Raw genomic sequence first — 22,767 nt, forward strand, 5'->3', positions numbered from 1 at the left:
CAGATAAACAGTATATCTATGTGTTTCAAACTTCATAGGAGAGAAGAAATTAGGAGAAGAGACCTCTAAAAGTCTCCTTAGGGGGGTGATAATGCAAAACAAAGTGGAGAAACACTGTTCTAGAACAGGGCTGCCCAACAGAAATATAATGTGAGCCACGACCACACACAGAATTAAAAAAATTTCTAGTAACCACATTGAAAAAGTAAAAAAAAGAGATTAATTTTAATAATATAATTTAACCCCAAATATCCCAAACATTATCATTTCAACAAGTAATCATACAAAAATGATTAATGAGCTATTTACATTCTATTTTTCATACTAAGTCTTTGAAACCCAGTGTATATTTTACGCTTACACCACATCTAATCTTAGATGGGCCATATTTCAAGTGATTGACAGCCACATGCAACTATTGGACAGCACAGTTCTAGAACCTCCTTGGAGTCCTTGATTGGCTCTTCTGCATCCAACTGACCAAAGAGCAAAGAGAGAACGAGGAGGATTGCACAGGTACTTTTGGCCAGGCCTGGTAGCACCCTTCCACTCACATTCCATTGGCTGGAAGCTAGCCACGTGACCCCAATGTAACTACAAAGGAGTCTGGGAAATAGTCTTCTGTGTCCAAGAAGAGAAGGTGGATTGGTTAGGATCAAGACAATCTCCGTGGTAGTCTACCCTCTGACCTCCGTGTATCCACGTTCCTCTTCCTCCACACGTGAAATATGCTCAGTCCCTCCCCAAGGGGGAGGAGCGTCCATCACTGCACCCAGCTCAGAGCCCTGGGTGTCTGGGTGAGGGGTTGATCCCCCATGTCAGGATGTGAGTCCTCATGGTGTAGAGCTCATGAACTAAAAAGAAGAGGATCCTTGGGCTTCCCTGGTGGCGCAGTGGTTGAGAGTCCGCCTGCCGATGCAGGGGACGCGGGTTCGTGCCCCGGTCCGGGAAGATCCCACGTGCCGCGGAGCGGCTGGGCCCGTGAGCCATGGCCGCTGAGCCTGCGCGTCCAGAGCCTGTGCTCCGCAACGGGAGAGGCCGCAGCAGTGAGAGGACCGCGTACCGCAAAAAAAAAAAAAAAAAAAAAGAAGAGGATCCTCTCCACCCCCAAACTCCCAATGAATGTTGTTGGGACAGGACAGGATAATCATAATAAATGCTCCCTTTCAGAAAGGAGAATAGGAGAGACACAGAAGTCCCTGGCTCGGGGCAATTCTGAAATCGTAATGGGTGGACATCGTAAGGCTCCCACACTGGAGAAAGGTGGTTCCTCGATTAGGTTCCAGTTCTGCTCTCTGGGAGGAACCCTGGCCCCCTCCGTCCTCAGAGGCTTCCCCTGGTGGTTTCTTAGGCAGATTCTTAACCACTGCACCACCAGGGAAGTCCCTCTTGAACCTCTTTTAATCTGGAGTATTTCCACGATTTTAATTTGCCTTTTATGGCATCGATGTTTTGAAAGGATACAGTCCTCTGACCCACTTTAATACAACCTTCCCCATTTGGGCTTATCTGTTGTTTTCTTGTGATTAGATTCAAGCTGCATTCTTGGCAGGGTGACTGTGTCAGTGACTGAGGTTTTTCTCTGTGAATTCTTCTTCTTGTCCCATTCATTTCACTCCCCAAGATCACAGGGGGTGAGGTCTTGTGTCACAGAATCGGATATCATAGAGTTGAGGAAGGTTTCAGCAGGTACTGAATTCAACGTTTAATTTTATGGGGGCAGGGGTAGAAGTCACCAACAGGGAGAGAGGTCACGTGATCTGCCCGAGGACGTATCTGCACATGTGCTTGGCACGTCACAGGCTTTCAGGATATGTGCTCATTTGACTTAGTTGATGGCAGACCAAAGACTAGAAGCCAAGTTCCTTGAGTCTCAGATTCATGCTCTTTGCCCTATATCTTGCTGCCTATTCTCAGACTTCTTTGCCTTTCCAGCCCTTCACGCTGGGAGTGCCCTGCCGATGTTCCCGGGGGGGTAAAACTCACGTATGCAAACACACGTCACGCAACTCCAGGCTGCTGGGCCACACCCTGCCTTTCCCTCCCACTCGGGAAGCCCCTGTGGTTTTTCTCGAGTGGCAGTGATGCCATTAAGAGGCTAACCTGGTTACTCTCTACATAAAATAGTAAACGGTTTGCAGACATGTGTACTTTATTATTAGCAACAAGTCACTTGCCTCACCCTTAACAGCTGATGGTGACACGGTTATGATATAATGGATAGAGTTATGGCGGCAGACCTCCTCCATTTGGGTCCAAGGGTCTCCAGGCACTAATTCCGAGTTCTAGACACCCTCGTCATCCTTCTGGATTGGAGCAAAGAACTCTCCTCAAGCACCAGTGCTGAGGGTGACTCTTGTTTCAGAGTCACTCTTGGTAGAGATCGCTAGTTTAGCACCAAAATCTGTCCTCTTCTCCCTTCATCATAATAGAATCGTAGCTGGCTCTGTGGCTGCGCAGCTGCCCTGTACTTGTCCAAGCCCCTGCCAATGGAATGAAAGAGCAGGTGAGGTCTCAACGACTTAGCCTGGCCCTCCTTTCCCTCTTCCCCAGCTGCTGCTTAGCCGTGGGGCACCTCAACCTCCACCGTGCAGACCACCGCAGGGCCCTTGGGGGGTGCAACAGTGATGGGAAGGAACCTGAGTCCAGAAGGACGGTGAAGGTCAGTGCCACACAGCTGCTATTTTAGAGACAAAGGAGACCCTGTAGCTCTAGGCCACTGTATTTTGAAATAATGTGTCACACAGTTTAGTTTTGCTTTGACTAATGTACCAATGGAGAGGACTGGGGCAGACCCCTCCAGGAGGTACACTGGCTTCTCCCTAGGGATGCTCCTGTCTGAATTTCTCATTCATTCTTTTTAAAAAAATTGTTATTTATTTATATATTTCTTTATTTAAAATTATTTATTTATTTTTGGCTGCGTTGGGGCTTCGTTGCAGCGCGCGGGCTTCTCACTGTGGTGGCTTCTCTTTGTTGCCGAGCATAGGCTCTAGGCACGCGGGCTTCAGTAGTTGTGGCACGCGGGCTCAGTAGTTATGGCGCACGGGCTTAGTTGCTCCGTGGCATGAGGGATCTTCCCGGACCAGGGCTTGAACCCACGTTCCCTGCATTGGCAGGCGGATTCTTAACCACTGCGCCCCCAGGGAAGTCCCTCTCGTTCATTCTGAGGCTCAGAATATAGCAGAGCAGGGTCTTGTTCTCAGTAAGGAAAAGTGGGGAGAGGCTTGTTAAAAATTGTAGTAAAATATACACAACATGAAATTAACCATTTTAACCACTTTTAGGTGTATGGCTCAATGGCATTAGGTACATTCACATTGTTGTACCATCACCACCATCCATCTCTGGAACTTTTTCATCTTCCCAAACTGAAAGTCTGCGCCCATTAAATAATAACCCCATTCCCGTCTCCTCCAGTCCTTGGCAACCACCCTTCTATTTTGCCCCAGAATCTGATTACTCTAGGTACCTCATGTAAGTGGAATCACACATACATTTGTTCTTTTGTGCCTGGCTTATTTCACTGAACATAACATCCTCAAGGTCCATCCATATTATAGCCTATATTGCAATTTCCGTCCTTTTCAAGGCTGAGTAGTATTCCATCGCGTGTATAGACCACAGTTTGTTTATCCTTTCATCCTTCTGTGGGCGCTGGAGATGCTTACGCCTTTGGGCTATCGTGAATCAGATGGAGGCTCTCACTTGGGGAGTTTCCTCTGCTTATCGGGCACAATGGCCATGGTGGTTGGACACCTATGGGGGTTTTCCCTGACAGGGGTTGGGCCAGAGAAGCAGCTTAGGATGAAAAGTGAGAGAGAAGAGGAGGTAAGGTAGGGAAACGGGGAAACCATTATTGAACGTTCACTATATGTAGGCAGTGTGCCTGACATTCACATATGTGAACCTGTAAAAGCTGGTCAATCAACAAAAGGATGCAGTGCTGAAAAACCCAGTTCCCTAAAGGCACAGATTATCAGAAGCTTTGCTGTTCTGAGATCAATACAGCAAGTATGGAACATCTCTGTCTTGCCTGGAAGGTCTGAGTCATTGTGACAGTGAGAAGTCGCCTCTATTTCCAACCCAGGGCTTTCTGGGCACAATTGAACATATTTATCTCAACTTCGTAGTTTCTAAGGAAATAGGACCCTGAGTCCACTCTGTAGCCCTGGTCTGATGGTGATCCGTTTATACAAAATCCTGTTTTGCTTTGAGCCTATTGATACACTGCTTCACTTAAGTTTTACCTAAACTCTACTCTTTTCCAAAATCATAATCTTATTTCTCCCTTTGATGAGAGTTTTCCCAGTTTCTCTGCAGTCCCTCCTGCCCCCAGCCCACGTCCTATTGCAGGAAGCCACCGAGGCTAACTTTGTTGCCGCTGGTTTGTCCCTGGTGATGGGATACATCACATATTTTGTTCCATTTAATCCTCATGCAAACCTTGCAGGTTGGAAATCACTGTTCTCATTTTGCCGGAGGCCAGTTCTTTGCAGGGCGGCAGCCAGGGGGGCTCGGGGGCTGGGAGCTGAAAGCCCCTGCGGCCTCACTCAGTGTCTGGACCTTGACCCTGGCTGTTGGCTGGGACCTCCGCTGGGGCTCTTGGCCAGAACACCTGCAGGTGCCTCTCCCTGTGTCTTTTCGCATGGGCTAGTTGGGGGTTCCTTTCTGGTATGGAAGCTGGGTTCAAGAGTGAGCATCCTAAGAGTTAGGAAGAGGAAGCTGCCAGTTTAAGGCCTGGACCAGGAAACTGACATTAGTTGAGCAGTCACAGGGCCCAGACTCAAGGGGAGGGGACTAGGCCCATCTCTGAATGAGAAGAGTGGCAAAGCATTTCAGGGCCATGTTCTAAAAAAGGCTTCAGAGATTTATTTTACTCAGAGTTGGAAATTTATTCACAGATTGGAATGCCCTTTTCTCACTTTTTTGTTGATGAGATACTGCCCATCCTTTACAGCCTTGATGAAATCTGCCTACTCCCCCCCGCCTTTCCTCTTAGTTGGAAATATCAGCGCAGCCCCAGATCACTTCGTCTTGCTCCCTCCGTCTCTACGGTTGCCCTGTAAGAAGTGGAGGGCAAGATTTAGTCAATCAACTATCACTCCTCATGGGGCTGGACAGAGTACCCCTTGCAAGGCAAGTCCCCAATAAATGAGTGCTGAATAAATGCATGCTACCTGGGAAGCAGCGGCAGAGAGAAGAGAAAGAGGGACCAGGGAAGGCCAGGTCCCCAATTCCCCTGAGGGGAGGCCTCTGGCTGTGCACCTGGGTTACCACCTCCTACTCAGCAATATCTGAACTGATGTTAAGCAAACATCCAGAAAGCAGAAGCCTTTCTTGAGAAGTCAGTGCTTTCCCTCTGCAGCATTGTAAGTGTTTCTGTGGCTGTGAGGATCCTAGCTAAGGGGCAATAATCAGTGATATTCAACGTAGTTCAGCAAACAGAGATAACTGGGCATATTCTCCTTATCTGGGAGTCCTTCCTCTAAGGAGGCCTTTCATAGCACGGCAATAGCTCCACCTCTATGGACTGTAACAAGTCAAACAGGAGGCTTGGATCTCGACCCAGTGGCATTTGGTTAATGTTCTGGCCTGGCTTTACCTTCCTAAACAATTTGTGGGGCTTCTAGGCAAAGCTAAAACCGAAAAATATGGTGGTCACTTCAGAGTTTGAGCCTTAGCTATTAGGTATCGCTGTTCTAGCAAGTCTCAGGAGAGCTTCCTGAGGACAGAGACAAGGGCCCCCCTTTCTGAATCTCCCCGAATCTCCCTGATCTCCAGCTGGATCTTTAGTATCGGTCATGGACTGTTTTTATGCCCTGCTTGCCTGGGACTTGTCCGGGGCTGACCTTAGAATACTCCAGGGTCTTTGGTTAGCCTGCTCTAATCTGGGCTCGGACTAGCAGGTGCTGGTTTCCCCACCCCCAGCAGGTATCACTGAGGCTCCGTCTCCCTCCGCCGCTTGCACAGGACACAGGAGGCTTCCCCGTACATCCAGACGGCACCCTGGGAGGAGAGCGGACAGGCGAAACACCACGTTTACACGTGGTCACTGCCGGGGAGGGCGATACTGGGCATGGCACAGCCTTGCTCTGTTTTTGCCCTGGTCTGACTCTTTGGGGACCTCTGAGAACCGGGGGCACCGGCGTGCTCCTGGGAGACCCCTCCTTCATGGAGGAGCACAAAGGCAAATGACCTCCAGCCCTGGCTCTGCGGGTCAGGCAGTGTCCCCCCAGCACCGGCGGCTCCCTGGCGAAATTCTCAGGGAGAATTCTCAGCACTCTGCTGTTCTAATAGGACAACTCCATTCAAACCCACAGGTTGGTGTGATCTGGGGACATCGGATTGTATCACCTCCCCAACAAGCTGGCTCCTCCTCAAGAATTCGGTCTTCAGAGGCCAGGTCATCAGAGAGAGAAACTGGGGGTTCATCCTGGACGCCTCCCTCCCCTGTCCTGGGCCTGGGTCCCCAGGCCGTTCCCATTGCTGCGCTGACCTCAGCAGGTCTCAGAATTCCCTGAAGCCTCTCATCTGACTGAACCAAATCTCCCCAGGGGTCTTCTGGGCCCCGTGATACCCAGGGCCCTGTCCTGTGGGAACCCTCCCCGGGGCGGCCCCCAGGACCACTGGCTCCCGAAGCCTCTGGAATGTCCACGTCTCACAGCCCTGGGCCCTTTCCTGGTTGAGCAGTTTAGCCCCGTCCTGCCTGATACCGCCGGGAACTTTGCCAAAAGCCGTTAACACCAAGGGTGTTGACTTTCTGCTCTCCAAACAAAAGGTCCTGCGGTTACCAGGATCTGCCCTCATTAGCAGGCAGGGGATTGTAAACCATTTTACTCCTTTCGCACAGTCAATCACCAAATTCTGCCAAACCTGAAACCTAAGCAGCATCTCTCCTCTCCATCCACACAGATCCTGGCCCAGCTCAGGTTCCAGCATCTCAGGCCTGAACTATTACAAGTGCCTCCTTGCTTCACCTTCTTCTGGTTCTCTTCCATTCCATCCTTCCCCAGAACTTTCCAGAGCTTTCCAGAGACTTCCAGAGGTTGAGAGAGGCCCAGGCCCCTTCCTTATTTTATTCTTGGACACACTAAACCCAAAGACTTGTCAAAGCAGGGTTATAAGGTTATGATGGATTTTACATGTTTACTTTTAACAGAATCAATGCTTTAAATTTAAAAAAAAGTAATGGTATCCAGGAGGGCTAGTCACAAGATAATTTGTAGAATTAAAAAAAATTAATACTATCTAGTCCATCCCAAGTGGTGTGACTTGATGACACAAGTCCAAGGCAGTTTAATGAATGTTTCATTTTTTCTACCCTGCCAGTACATCCTTGTGACTAAATGTTGAGTCTCACTTGGAGGTAACCTCGAAAGCCTGACTGTGGCTGGATTCCTTTGAGACTTAGAGGCCGGGTGAAACGGTGACACAAATCAAGCTTCAGTGGCCCAGTAGCTACACTATCAAGTCCAAATGCCTTCACCTGCCGCGTGTCTGCGGCGCCCCAGTATAATTAGAAGGATCACCAGGTGGCGCTAAGTGCCCGTGCTGCGCGGTGTCGTCCGTGTCCTCCTTTGCAGGCCAAGGGAGCACATCCTAAGAGACTAGATTATTCCAGATTGTTTTCTGGAAGGAGCGTCCATGAGCTCACTCTGAAATCCCAAATCCAGCCCAGGGAGGCAAAGACATTTGTGAAAGACACCTAAAATGCAGTCAAATGGAGAAAAGAGTCCAAGGAAGTAGCCTCAGTTTAGAGACAGACTTCACAGAGCAGACTAGAACTCGGGTGCAGTCCCCGGTGTTACCCCGGCCGATTTCTCAAGAGGTAAATGGATGGGCTGGCGTGGCCTCCCTCCGGGCATGAACCGCTTAGAGCAGCCCTTTGGGAGAGTATCTCATTTCTCCCCAGCTAACCTCTCAGCCCCCTTCTTCTGGTCACTAAGGACCCTCTCCTGCACAGGAGTCAACCGGCCTCTCCCTGCCCCTGAGCCGCGAGGTGGTCCTTCCCACCTGTTAAACTCGGAGGGCCCCTGGGGAAGTGCGGGGACCTCCACCCTGCTTCAAGCCCCTGCTGAAAGAATCCCTCGACCAATTTCTTTCTTTCCGGGATTCCTTTCACTTACAGTTCGCTTGGGTTAGTTTCAACTTAATACTTGGAGCCATAGATGAATTTACTGCAGTAGGAGGAGTACGAGGAGGGGACAGAGAGGCTTCGAGTTGATTGGCTCTGTGACCCCCCTCTGCCCCCCCGCCCCAGCCTCCCCTTGACCCTTGTGGCTGGGGCCACAGCTCTGCCCAATTCCAGGGGCCCCGTTTATATTGTAGTCTATGTAAAGGGCACCCTCTGGACTGGTGGAAACCCCTGGCCTGGCTGATCTGCAAGGGCTCTCCCACCACTGCAGAGTCACTCGGAGAGCTGAGAATATGCTGCACCAGTCACGCCGCCTGGGGAGAAAGTGACCAATTCCTTCTGGGCTGAAAGCCTCTTCTGGCAGCGTGGACGCAGTCTCTCACTTCCAGCTGCAAATACGGTGTTTTATGTGCCAGCCCTGTACACAGGGCAGGGCTAGATCCCTGCCAGCCCTCTTCATAGCCTGGACGGGCTGTGTCACCAGGTGCTGACCAGGTTCAATAAGCAGCCTTGGGAGCACACCTGAGGCTGCAGCCCACCCAGCCCAGCCCCGGTGGTCAGGCCAGCTTCACAGGAGGGCCGGATGTCAGTTTGGCCTCCAGACCCAATCTGGTCCGGGCTGGTTCCTGCCTGAGGGAGTTTCAGGGTCTCCTCCCCTCCTACCACCCACTCTCTCCCCCCCACTCCCCTCCTCCACACAGCTGCCACCACCTTGTCCCTCTCTGGGATTCCTGGGATCAGGATGTCCGGGAGGCAGTTTCTCAAGGCTTCTTTGCTGCTGTTTCTCCAAGCCTGCATTCATCTCACCGCACTGGGGGTTTTCAGTCAGTCCTGCAGGTGCGTAATAAATGTCACAGACAAGGGCAAAGGCCCTGGGACCTCACGAGCCCTTGGAGGACTCATCCCCTGACTTCTGTCAAGTAAACCGTGACTGCAGTCTGCTCAGAACTTTCCTGAGCCCCTTCTCAGAAGTTTCCCGAATGCCCGTGTACTTAGCACAGACCCCTTGAATTGTGACGCATCCTTCTCACAGAGAACGCGGTCTGGAGCTCCTGCAGGGTAAGGCAGTGACTCAGGCCCGTGAGCATTCCCTGGGCAAAGTGCTAATGCACAGCAGGCTCTCCAGGATCATAAGTGGATGAAGAAATCAAGGCTGGAAAGGTTACACCATGTCCTCAGGGCTAGAAGCTACAAAGTGTCTCGGAGCGGAAGTCTGGGTACCAGGATCCTGGAGCGGCTGCCCCCATCTGGTTATCAGAAGCCGCGGGCACTCGTGGTAGAGAATGTTCCTTTCTCCCAGCCCTCGCCAGTGCTTCTCTGTATTTCACTTATCTTTTGATGATGCCACAGAGACACAGAATTCTAAAATAAATTCCTCATCCTCCTGCAACCCCCAAATGTCTGAAGAAGATCTAAACCCGGCATTATGAATTTTCTCAATACTGTTGCGGAATCCCAACAGCTTATACTGTAAGCACAATGCAGAGCTGAAGAAAAATCCTCAGTGCATTTTAATCTTTTTTTCTGGCGGCAGCAGCTGCATGATTTCAAAAGGAGGCAGCAATTCCACTTCTGTTCGGGCTCCATTTCTGAGCAGAGATTAAAAAGGTAAAAATCTCAAGCTGGATCAAAGGGAAGCTCTGTTTCTATGTGGGCCACAGGTGCTACCCGCAGCTGTGTGCTTTGGAGAGAAAAAGACTCTCAGTGGAAAGAGAACATTCTGGAACCTTCTAGATTTGTCTGCCTCCTCCTCTGAAAGGCTTCCCTCCCTCCTGGGGGTCCGGGCACAGACCTCTGGCAGGCATCGCCCTGTGGTACTGCCCCAGGCATCCACTGGCCCCTGGCCCCTCTGGACTGGGGCTCTGAGGGGTGTGCTCTCCTTGGGCCTGGACGGTCCAGGTGCTAAGTGAACAGGTTTTGGCTGGATGAAGGACCAGGGCTCCTGTGGCCTAGGGGAGTCTGCAGGGTCCTTCCTTTTATAAACACAGAGAGGTAGGCTCTTCCCTTCCCTTTGGACATTGAGCGGCCGGCACACAGTGGCCACTCAGAAAACGTTTGCCAAATGAATTGATTTTATAGCATGTGTTTATGAAATTAACACTACTTCTGTGTTTCTTGAGCACTTATTCTGGGTCAGCCGCCACTTCACATTTTACCTGCAGGCCTGAGGTCCTGGGGGCCTCACAAGCAGTCTGTGAGCCGAGACGCGTTATTTTTCTTTTAGACGTGACAAGGCAAGAGAGGTTCAGGGTCACAGGGCTGGAAGGTGAGGGCGGCGGGCGGCACACCCAAGACCGTCGGACTCCAGGGCCCGTGTTCCTGACCTTACAGGCCCGCAGTGAATCAATGCGACTCCACGTTCCCAACCATCGCCTTCTGGGCTTCGTTCCTGGGCTTGGTTCTTGCAGCCCCGCGTCCTCCGCGCTCTCGATGCCCGCGGCTCAGGCCGGGACGGAAGCGGCGGGAGGGGAGCCGCGCGGCCGGCGTCGCCCAGCAGGTGGCGCTGCGGACGGGCGGGGGGCAGCGCCGCGGCCCGGGAGGCCGGGAGGCTGGCGGGAAACAGGAAGTAGGGCTCCTAAGTGCATTTGAAACCCTTTCTGGGGGAGCGAAATCAAGCCATTGTTTTCGTGAACAAAACATTTTGTGTTGGACTAAGACTAAACAAAGTTAGACTTGGACCCGGGAGGACATTGGTGCAGAGCGCTGGCCTCGATTCCACCCTCGAGTGTCACCTTTCCTCGGGACCGTAGCCTCAGCCCTCAAGTTAAGTAAGGGCTGCAACCTTGCCTGGAAACTGTAAAGTGCTGTTCCAGCCCGAGATGATCCTATTAACCGAGGTGAGGGAAATGTGCTTGATTCTCGGCCTGTTTCCTCCTGTTTTGGCTGGTTCTCTGTGACAGAGTTCTGCAGGCAGTGACAGTGGCCATTTGTCAACGTGGACAGTGACAGCAGTAGCTGAAACAAAATCTTGCTTCCTGCCTTACCTGGTCTGATTCTCGCACAGAGGGAGGGCAAAATCAGGAAGCAGCATCTCAAATCTGGCATTTGGAAAGAGAGGCGACACCCCCATCTTATAAGTAATACATTAAAAAAAAAATACATTTATTTATTTATTTTTGTCTGCGTTGGGTCTTCGTTGCTGCGCGCGGGCTTTCTCTAGCTGCGGCGAGCGGGGGCTACTCTTCGTTGAAGCAGCATCTCAAATCTGGCATTTGGAAAGAGAGGCGACACCCCCATCTTATAAGTAATACATTAAAAAAAAAATACATTTATTTATTTATTTTTGTCTGCGTTGGGTCTTCGTTGCTGCGCGCGGGCTTTCTCTAGCTGCGGCGAGCGGGGGCTACTCTTCGTTGCGGTGCGCGGGCTTCTCATTGCGGTGGCTTCTCTTGTTGTGGAGCACGGGCTCTAGGCTTGTGGGCTTCAGTAGTTGCGGCACGCGGGCTCCGTAGTTGTGGCTCACGGGCTCTAGAGCGCAGGCCTCAGTAGCTGTGGTACAAGGGCTTAGCTGCTCCACGGCATGTGGGATCTTCCCGGACCAGGGCTTGAACCCGTGTCCCCTGCATCGGCAGACGGATTCTTAACCACTGTGCCACCAGCGAAGCCCTTATAAGTAATATGGATACTTGTAAGCATGACTTTTTCTCACAAAGGGAACGGAACAGGGTGTCCCTCTCTGGTCCTGTTTACCTCAGAGGTGAGACTGACTGGAGAGACCCACAGTGATGGCAGAGGGGACCTCAGGGGCTGGCTCTGCTCTCCAGCCTGCACACTTGGGGGCTGAGAACAGAAACCCACAAGCAGGTGTTACGGGTTGAACCACTGTGCCACCAGCGAAGCCCTTATAAGTAATATGGATACTTGTAAGCATGACTTTTTCTCACAAAGGGAACGGAACAGGGTGTCCCTCTCTGGTCCTGTTTACCTCAGAGGTGAGACTGACTGGAGAGACCCACAGTGATGGCAGAGGGGACCTCAGGGGCTGGCTCTGCTCTCCAGCCTGCACACTTGGGGGCTGAGAACAGAAACCCACAAGCAGGTGTTACGGGTTGAAATTATGTCCCCCCCCCCCACCACCAAATTCATGGGTTGAAGTCCTAACCCCCAGCACCTCAGAATGTGACCTTATTAGGAAGTAGGGTCATTGCAGATGTAAGTCGTTAAGATGAGGTCATCCTGGAGGAGGAGCCCCTAATTCAGTATGACTGGTGTCCTTAGAAAGAGGGACCCTCAGAAGCAACCAACCCTGCCAACACTTTGGTCTTGGACTTTTAGCTCCAGAAGCGCGAGACCATCAACCTCTGTTGTCTAAGTCCCTCAGTCTGTGGTACTTTGTTACAGCGGCCTCAGGAACTAACACCCAGAGAGCTGTCTGCGGGGTGTGTCCACCCTGGAGGTGAGGGGACACTCCTCACTGCTGGCCTCACCTTGCCCTCAGGGCTGGAAGAGAAAGGCCTGTCTCTTTAAAAAACTTTCAATCTAGGACCGTGGCAGCCGGATGAGAAGTTAGCCTAGACTCAGGAGGAGTCCCCAGATTCCTGAACCCGAGCCTTCTGTGTGCGGGGATGGAGAAATCGTCTTCTCTTACTGTAGAAGGAACTTCTGAGGCCCTAAAACCCAAACCCTCATCTTAGAGGTAAAGGATGCTCAGGGCACCCTTAGTCCACACCCCTCCTCCGCTCTCCACCCCTCACCCGCACCCCAGCATCACCTGGGGCCAAGCCCGGGTTCCCCTTCCCTCCAGGCATCCAGCACGATCAACCACACTGAATTCAACAGACCACTCTGAATAGGACCAGCGGCTCTGCCCCGGGAGTGGAGACGCTGGCTGGAGGGTCAGCCTTCTGTCCCACAAACCGGAATCCCCTCCAGGGGGACTGGGGCAGGCGCTGTGGGCCCTCTGAGTGGGGGTGATGCGGCCACTCTCACCAGTGGTTGGGTCATCCTGTATCCCAGGGACTCAAATCAGAGCCTGAAGAAGGACACATTTACCCAGCTCAGCTGAAGACACCTCCACCTTCTGCCTTCAGGGAGGTAAAGTTACATCTTTTTTGGTACCCAAATACCTTAGCTCTTCCCCAGCACCAAGAACTCATTAAACCATTCAACTCATTGATATATCTCTTTGATAAATTAAAATTACTTTGGTCACTAATGGGATGCAAGTGGGGAGCTAGCCCTCTTTTTCTGAGGGTCCCAGGGAGCAGATATCAGCTGAGGCTCCTGTAGTTCAGTTACAGATGGTCACACTCCTTTAAGGCTGTCTCGTCCTACAGCTGCAGCTGTGGGCGCTGTCTCGACATGAGGCCTGCAGCATCCTTGTCTAGAATAGAACTGGGGCTTTGGGGCTCTGCGATTTTAAACGAATTTTTTTTAGGCTTTTAAAAAATTAAGATATAGTTCACATGACATAAGATCCACCTTTGAAAAGTGTCCAATTCAGTGTTTTTTTGTTTTGTTTTTTTAATATTCACAAGGTTGTACAGCTATCACCACTATCTAATTCCAGCACATTTTCTTAGTATTGTGCCTTTTTATTCCCACTTGTGTTCTATGGGGATTAAAAAAGGAAAGAAACGGCTTACTCTATATAACAAGAAAGGGACGTGTGTCTTGCACAGCAGCCCTCGGAGTAGCAGGTGGGGCCAGGGAAACCCACCTGGGACTAACTAGCCCACCAGGCCCTGCTCCTCCACCCACTCTAGCAAGCTGTGTGCACGGAGAGAGGATAGCATCTCTCTGAGGCTGTTTCCCCATCTTTAAAAATTAATAACGGTTAATAATGATGTGTCCCCCTTACAACAAGGAAATCCTGCCTCTCTTAAGCAATAGAACACCGAACCTGCCTGGGTTTGGTGCTGAGAAGGAGAATCTTCTGGAAGCAGCCTGGTTAAGGACCTGGCTCTGCCCCTTGCTTCCGTTCTTAACTGTCACCGCTCTCACACCCCCTCTCCTATTGCATTAGCTCTGCCACCAGCACGCTGCCCCCTCCCCCATGCTGGGTACAACCCCCTCTCCAGGACTGACATTCTCATAAAGACTTACTAGATATCCAAGGAGCGCAGCAGAGAGAGGAGAACAGAGCGTATGTTCTTTATTTGTGCCCTGCTTAGCTCCCCAAAGTATTTGAGGCAGTGTGTAAAGATAATTCAATATGACAAGATTTTTAAAAAGCGAGTAATCGGAGAGAAATAAAACGAGGAGAGGGAAAAATAAGATGAAGCCAGGGTGAGGTTGGGAAAGAAAGCACAGATGAAGATTTAAGGAACGCTTGGAAGTGTCTTACAAATATAGACTCATTTAGCCCTCATGACAACCTGGTGAGGCAGGTACTATTATTATCCCCATCTTACAGGCACGGAAGCCCAGGCACAGGGAGGTTACGTAACTTGCCCAAGGACTCCCAGCTACCGGGTATCGGACCTGGGATTTGAACCGGCAGCCTGGTGGGCAAGTTCGTGCAGCCCCTGCTGCTTCCTGACGTCACGGGCGTGCACAGGTGTGGGCAGAGCTGCCCGAGCTGGAGCAGGACAAACAAGGAATATCTTTGAAGCCTTGCATTTTGTCTCAGAAATCACGTGCATTTTGCGTTTTATTTCATAATATTTCTATATCTGTGCAAAGGGTTCTTTAGAATTAGACTTTTATTCTGTCTGAGTTTCACCTGAGACCCTGAAGGGTGCTGACCCAAGGGCAAGGGGTCAGTGGACCACCTTTGCCGGGAGCCCAGACCTGCTCTACCGGCACGGGCGTCATCACCTCTAGGGGTTTGGACGGGTAGAGACTGTACAGGGGCTTCTCTTGAGAGCTAAGGGGACCACTTGGATAGACTGGCCTGGATCTCAGGAACGGAGGGACCCAGGGATGACATCTGAGACCCTCTAGAAAATGCTCGAGGTGGGAGGCGTGTTAGCAAAGACGGTGGTTAGTGTTGGGAGCTGCTTCTCACTGACTCACGTGGTCATTCTCCAGATGTTTATGGAGGTCCCAGCGCGCGCACACAGGCTCTGGGTGCCAGGGAGGCGGCTGAGAACAAGCAGGTTGCCCTGCCCACCTTGTGTTCCAGGAATGGGGTTTTGAGGAGCAAGGGGCTGAGGGGTTCTGACTGGACGGCTGGGCGGCCGCTGGGCTGTGGCCTCGAGCCCTCCCCTACGCGGGCCCTAAAGATGATGATCTAGCAGCACCACTGATGGCAGCCCACGCTGTGCCAGGCACTTTGCACATCGTACCGCTGATCCTTATGTTCCAGGAAGGTAGGGGTTTCAACCCCCATTTCACAAAGGAAAAATAGAGGCTCAGAAAGTTCATGTGAAAGTGGGTGCCGAGGTCCGCACGGAGGCTCTTTTGCCCAGAACTGGCCACTCTCCCACCACTTGGATGTGCTTCTCTTGAGCTCCCAAAGTGGAGAAGGCAGGAATGGAATCTCCTTGGGATCCATGTCTGCTGGGATCTGACACACATGCCAAGCCTCCAGGCAAGACAGCTCCATTTGGAAACCTCTCAGGTTTCATACAGGAGGCTGATCTGGGTGGAGCCCCCCAAGGAAGCAGGCTCCAGGCAATTTGCTTTAATCATTTGTAGGTTTTTATCTTGTGAACAGTTCCCAGGAGTTTAAGCAAATGCTAATTCCATCAAGATTGTTCTCTTAATGATTATGTTGGTTTGTATTAGAAAACAGCTTGATGGGCAGTAAATTTATCACAGTTGGAACACGATTGTAGGTGATCTCTCGACTGGGCACATTTCACTCAAAGCAGGGTCTCCTGACCCGACCCAGATGGAGAATATGGACTTATTTCCGGGAGGAGATCTATGACTGACCGGGGTGAAAGGTGTGCCCCAGGGACACAGAGGTGACAAATTGGGAAACAAAGCCCTAGCCACAACCGACTGTCCTTCTCTGTACTTGAAACTCGCTGGTTTCTGCTTTTCAGAAACCAGCACCTGTACTCGGAGAAGCTTCTAGTTTCTGGCCTTGCTTCTGGACAGGCCTGTGTGGAAGTTCTTCTTGGCAGGATGGGCCTTGTCCACCTGGAAGTCACACAGGGTCACTAAAGGTCACTAAAGCAGAATATGACCTCAGTCAGCTGCAGGTCTGACCATATGGCGTTTTCCAGAACACAAAGGAGAGAGGACAAAGGTGCTGAGTTTTAAGAAGGAAACAGAAAATGCAAAGTTTCTTTGAGGTTGTTGTTATTTGTAAAAGTCTGATTTTTGAAAACATTGGGTGAGTAATAACAGTATTCTTCAGACTCCAGTCCTAATAAGCTCTAAAATGTCAGTAGTCAGTCATCAGATATTTATTGAGCACCTACTACGTGCTGGGCACATACTTGGTGCTGGAGACAGTAGGCAAGGACAAAGCCAGAGTCCTCGTCCCAGGGGTTTACATTTTACAGACACAGAACAAACAAATACAGTGATCTTAGGTACAGATCACTGTGGGAAAGATTATCCAATGAGGCCATGTGGCAGAGGGTGACCAGGAGAACAGTCCAGCTACTCAGAAAGGGCCTCTCCTTGGAGCAGATACTGAGCAGAGGCCTGAACAACCAGGAGGCAGCGGGCGAATGTCTTGGGGGGTGACAGCAGGCCCAGCCGGAGGAGCAGCACAGCTAAGACCCTGAGATGGGAATGGCGTTGGCAGGTTCGAGGCCTGAAACGAGGTCAGTGGGCTTGGCGCATGGTGAGTTAGGAGAGCTGTAGGTATAGAACGAGTGAGGGCAGCAAGCTGGGGCAGAACATGGATTTTATCCTGGCTAAGGAGTCTCTGGAGGGTTGTAAGCAACAAAGTGACACGGTCTTGTGTGCTGCCTTCTGGATGGGACTGCAGGCGGGTGAGCGCAGAGGCAGTGAGCGGGTCAGGGTGCTGGGGGGGTGGAGATGGATGGGGCTGCAGGCGGGTGAGCGCAGAGGCAGTGAGTGGGTCAGGGTGCTGGGGGGGTAGAGATGAGAGGCACGGTGACTTGAGTGAGTCAGGAAGCAGAGGCCACAGCAGTAATTTGCACGGGGGAAATGTCATAAAAAGAATGATCAGCTAGCAAAAGGCGGTGTTATCGGCTGGATTGCATCTCCCCCCAGAAGGTGTGTTGAAGCCCTAATCTGTGGTACTTGTGAGCCTGACTTTATTTGGAGATAGGGTCTTTGCAGATGTCATCAAGTTACGATGAGGTCATTAGGGTGGGCCCTCATCCAGTATGGCTCGTGTCCTTATAGGAAGAGGGAAATTTGGACGCAGATGCACAGGAGAACGCCATCTGACGACAGAGTCCGAGATTGGAGGGATGCAGCCGTAAGCCAAGGGATGCGGAGGGTGGCTGGCTACACCAGAAGCCGAGACAGGTGTGGCGTGGCTGCTCCTGCAGTGCCTCCAGAAGGAATGAGCCCTGGTGGACACCTTGCTTTTGGACTTCTAGTCTCCAGAACCGTGACAGAATACATTTCTGTTGTTTAAAGCCACCAGTCGGTTATGGCAGCCCTAGGACACTAATCCACGTGGTTAACCTCTAAAAGGGCAAAAGAGTCCTCGAAGGCACACACACAGGAATAGCAGGTGCGGGGAGCAGCTGCCCCCGCTGGGGCCCATGGGGCGTAGACAAGGAAGGGACTACGGACTTGGAGTCCCCAAGATGGCACTCAGACCTTTAGGAGAGGGCGTGGCCCCTGCGGGAACACAAAACCTGCCAGAATGGGGGCCAGAGCGGTCTCCAAGGCCAAGCTGTTGGGCTGGGAGACCAGGCTGGAGCTAGTCCTTGAAAGTGAAAGCGGCTGCTGGGTGGTGGTGAGGTTTGCCGGAGAAGGAATGCCTCCACGACTGCAGCGCACCAGTCCTCCCGGCGGCCTGGGAGCCCGGAGAGAAGCCCTTTCCCCTGCGCGGCCTTGCAGTGTCCCTCCAGCGCCCTCTAGGGACAGAGCCTCACCGTGCACCAGCTGGCAAGGGGAAATGCTTCCAGGGTCCAGCTCCCGTATCCCCAAGGCGGGCAAACAGGGTGAATTTGGAGCTGAGAGATAATAAAGTGACAACTGACACAGTTAGGGGCCAGAAGGATGGCAGGCTGTGTGAGGGGTAAGAGTGCGTCTCCCGCACAGTTTTTCACAGTTCTGTGATGTTGCAAGACTGCATTTAAAATGTATCGTGAGGGGGTGAAACCCAGTACGACTTAACTATGTCATCTGTGCCACCCCGTTGTCATGCGTATTCTTAATCGACACGGTTATCATCACCCCTGCGGCACAGGTAAGTAAATAAGAGGCTCAGCGACGTTAAATACCGAGTTTGAAGTCACGCTGCTAGTAAGAGGTATTCATCTGCCTCTTGCGTTCCTTCTAGTGCGTCCCTCGTGAGATCTGGAATCCCTGCTGGATTCTGCTCCCAGAGCTCAGTGCTCGCCCTCACTTTGTCCTTCTGTGACCACTTAGCCGTCTGCTGACCACGTGGGTCCTGGCCATGGAAACACTGCCTTCTGTACCCCCAGGCCCCAGGGATGCACTGGCCTCAGAAGCGCCAGTATTAGAACCCGGCCTTGATCAGGTCGGAGAAAGCCTGTGACCCTGTGAACACAGGCAATGTAAGAGCAGATATCTCATCGCTAAGAGGGCACAATCTGGTTTTCAATTGACTCTTTCAACTACCACTTAAAAATCTTTCTGCCTTCTAAAAATGGCAGGTTTTCTCTTTTGAAGAGAAAACTTCTGACATCCCTGAGCACCTCTTCCTGCAGAATGCCTTCTCCTTTGGGTTCTTGATAGCAGGCACGAGCGAGGACAAGCTTGCCCGATGCGGACAGGACCCGGCTACGTGCCAGCTCGGGTCAGTTGTCCTGTCTTCCAGGCAGGAAGATGATCTTCCTGGAGGGAGTCAGAGTTCCATGGGGAAAGCCTGCGAGCATGGTAGGACAGCTCCAGTAACTTCTCTCTGAGTCCTGAGTGAGGGGGGCTGGATTTCTCTAGGTGAGCTCTGAGAGCGCTTCCACATCCTGTATCAGTTCGTGTGTTGCCGACATTTATTGTCCCTACTATGTGCCAGGCACTGTAGTAAGGTCTTTCATGAATTATTATTATTATTATTTTGGCCGCACAACACGGCATGTGGGATCTTAGTTCCCCCGCCGGGCATCGAACCTGTGCCCCCTGCAGTGAAATCTCTGAATCCTAACCACTAAGCCACCAGGGAAGTCCCTGAATTATTTCATCTTTACAACTCTGTGAAGTAGGCACCCTTGTTGTCCCCATTTTACAGATGAGGAAACTGAGGCTCAAGTATGTTCATGGGCCACTCAGCAGCGCTGTGGGGAGACTCCATTCTAGCAGTTTCTGTCTGTCTGTTGTTTGATGCTTGTTCACCTCATGACAGGCTCCCCTCTTCTTCTGGGTCTTCCCCCGGGGTGGGGGGGTCTGGCCTGGTGTTGTTAGTGTGCTTTCTTGCTTATGAGTCCTTCCTGCTCATCCCCAGAAGGGCTTGAGACAGTGTACCCAAATACAAACGAGATGAAAAGTGGATACATTAAAAAATCCAGGCGAAGAAAAATAGGTAAAGTAGAAAGAGAATGCCCACAGGAAAGTTAATGTGTGTATATTCAGTTAGTCAGGGCAGAAATTCCTAAGAGCGAAAACAGAGAAACTCGATCAATGAACATGTTTACTACACGAGGTGAAATAAACCAACTAGCACTACATGCATCCACATTCATAGATCTCAAAAAAAAATTGGAGGTTGAGTGGAAAAACAGATGAAGAAAGGAAAACTCAGGGAGTTGAAGTAACTGGTCCAAGGATGTACAGCCAAGTGGCAGGCTCCGATTGAAATCAAGTGTTTCTGACTCTGGAGCTGGGCTGGAATTCAGTGCTTTACCGTTTTCTTCGATTTCAAGCTGGACACAATTCCAGCCCTCAAGAATAGCAGAGAAATCAGGAATGTAAAAGCTTCATGCTGTGCTGGAGGCTTCGGGCTCTGTGTGGCTTTCAGAACAGTGCAGTGACAGGAGGCGATGCCTGGGGCCGAGACTGGAGGGCCGAGTGGCTGGCTGTGCCTGGGGCTGGGTGGGGACCTAGGTTTCCCCAGTAGAGGGTACAAAGGGGGCTAAAAATAGCCTGTGTGCAGGGGAGCAGTAAATCGTTCAGTAAATAGTTTCTGGAGTTTAAAAAGCTCTCCAGGGACCACGTCGGGTGGGGCTGGGGAGATGGGCCAGATGAGGAAGACGTGTAACTCCAGTTATGGAGGGTAGACTGTATCTTTAGTGTCACCGATGGAGAAAGGATATAATGTATCATCCACTCAGGACACTTTTGGGAGTGAAAAGGTGCTAAAAATACCTTACAGATGTTAATTACCCTATGACAGGTATCAACTGTGACCGTCCCAGATACCCCATCGTGGAGAGCCCCTGAGGAGTTTGAAGCGGGAGCGTGACGTGATCAGATTTGCACTTTGCAAAGGTTGCCGACGGCAGCGTGCAAGACGCGTTGAACGTATTTTTATTTGAGAAGGTAAAACGTGGTCAGCGTGAAGAATTTTTGACGGTGCAAAAAGTCTGTAGTGACAAGTCTCCCCTGGCCTTTATCCCCGAGTCTTCGTCTCAAAAGCAATCACTGTCCCTTTTTGGTGTTTTATTCCAGACAGAATCCAAATATAAGAGTGTATATGGATATACCCCGCTTTGAGCACAGCGGTAGCACATGATACAACACTGTTCTACTCTTTGCATTATGAGTCATCCTGTATTAGTACATATAGAGCTGCCATGGTCTTTCTGTTGGCTATAAAATGTTCCATGGACCCAGCATGCTGTACTCAACATTTACCCTGTGAACGGGCATTGAGGTTCTTTCCAGTGTCTCGCTATTACAAACAAGGCTGCAATTAATATCCTCATACATAGGAACGTGTGCAGAGCATGAATTCCCTGAAGTGGGACTGCTAAGTCAAAGGGCATTTGCATTTAAATTTTTGACAAATATTGCCAAATTGTCCTCCTTTGGAGGGGAATTCATTCTACGCACAAATTCCTGTGCATGAGGCTACTCGTTGCGGCAGGAATGCACTGAGTCTTGGATGACCGGGCGAGGTAGGTTATCCAGGTGGAGGCCAGGAGGGTGACTAGGTGAATTTTGCAGCAGTCCAGGAGAGAGACGTGAGCGTCTGATGTAAGGCAGTCACAGTGGGGGTGATTTGGAGCAATACGTGACGTTATCGTGCCCAGGTGAGAGAGATGTGTTTGTTTGTTTTTTTTTTGGTGGGGGATGATTTTCACTTCCCTACCTTGGGTAACTGAAGGGGAAAGGTGACCTTATTCACTGCGATGGGGGATGCAATCTCCAGGGAAGGTGAGGGAGGTTGCTCTGGGGGAGCCGAGGACATCCTGGTGGAGACATCAGAAGGAAGGTGGACACGTGGGCCTGAGGCTGGGGGAAAGCTCGGGGAGAAGCCCCGGTAGATGTGGGAGGTGAGGCCTGTGCTTATGCGGCAGCCCGGACCAGTGTACCTGGGGAGACAGCATCAGAGGGAGGAGGCCAGCCGGGGGCCTGGGATGCAGATTGCAGGAGGCCCTCCATCTCGGGCACAGGCCCCGCCCTCTTGAGAACTGCCGCCCGGGCCTCGTCGCCTCACCCTATTCCGGCGGTGGTGGAGGAGCTCTGGGGATCAGCCGTATTTAAGGGGCCGGCTGCGGGGAGGGGCACCGGGGAAGGAGCAAAGAGGCCCGAGGAATGTTCCAGAGGCCACAGAGATAAATACCCAAGTTCTTGGGCCACAGGTCTGGGAAGGGAGGGACTAGAAAGTGTCCATCAGAGAGACCGATTAGGAGGTCACGGGCGCCCTTAGCAGAGCCGTTTTAATAAAGTGACGGGGGCTGGCATTCTGTGAAACAATAATAGAAAGTCAGGGTGTTTACTCACTGGTCGTAACCTAGCAACAGCGTGTTCTTAACAGGGATAAGTGTTCTAGAAAGTGAGACCAAATTACACAAGAACACGATGTTCTAGAATGTCTGCCTGGGTTTGTCAGCTAATTGCCTACTTAGAGGTACTTCGAGATTGGTAAAAATTACCCCAACTTTCCTCTAAATCCTTTCACCGATGGAGAAAGGATATAATGTATCATCCTCTCAGGACACTTTTGGGAGTGAAAAGGTGCTAAAAATACCTTACAGATGTTAATTACCCTCTGACAGGTATCAGTTGTGACCGTCCCAGATACCCCATCGTGGAGAGCCCCTGAGGAGTTTGAAGTGGGAGCGTGACGTGATCAGATTTGCACTTTGCAAAGGTTGCCGACGGCAGCGTGCAAGACGGGTTGAACGTGGGTGACAGGCATTTATTAGGCTCTTGCAGGCTAATAGAACTTACGTGCTTTGCCAGGGTCACCTCCCTGAATGCAAAGTTAACCTGAGGCGGGGAACAGGATAAGAGCAGGGTCCCAGCAGGGAAATGAGCTGCGAGTTGGGCTCTGTCACCTAGGGAGTTAAACGTCACTAAGTGTTCTTAAGAATCCTCTGTGGGACTATAAGCTCTCCTGAGACACTGGCGGTGCCCTTCTCTCCCTCCCCCTGTGGATCCTCCCGCAGCAGTGGTGGCTCATGCGACCCGAAGCTCAGTTTCAGCAGCTTTTACTGATGAGCAGAAAATGGGGGAGG

Source organism: Physeter macrocephalus, chromosome 12, assembly GCF_002837175.3.
Source record: "Physeter macrocephalus isolate SW-GA chromosome 12, ASM283717v5, whole genome shotgun sequence".
Taxonomy (NCBI): Eukaryota; Metazoa; Chordata; class Mammalia; order Artiodactyla; family Physeteridae; genus Physeter; species Physeter macrocephalus.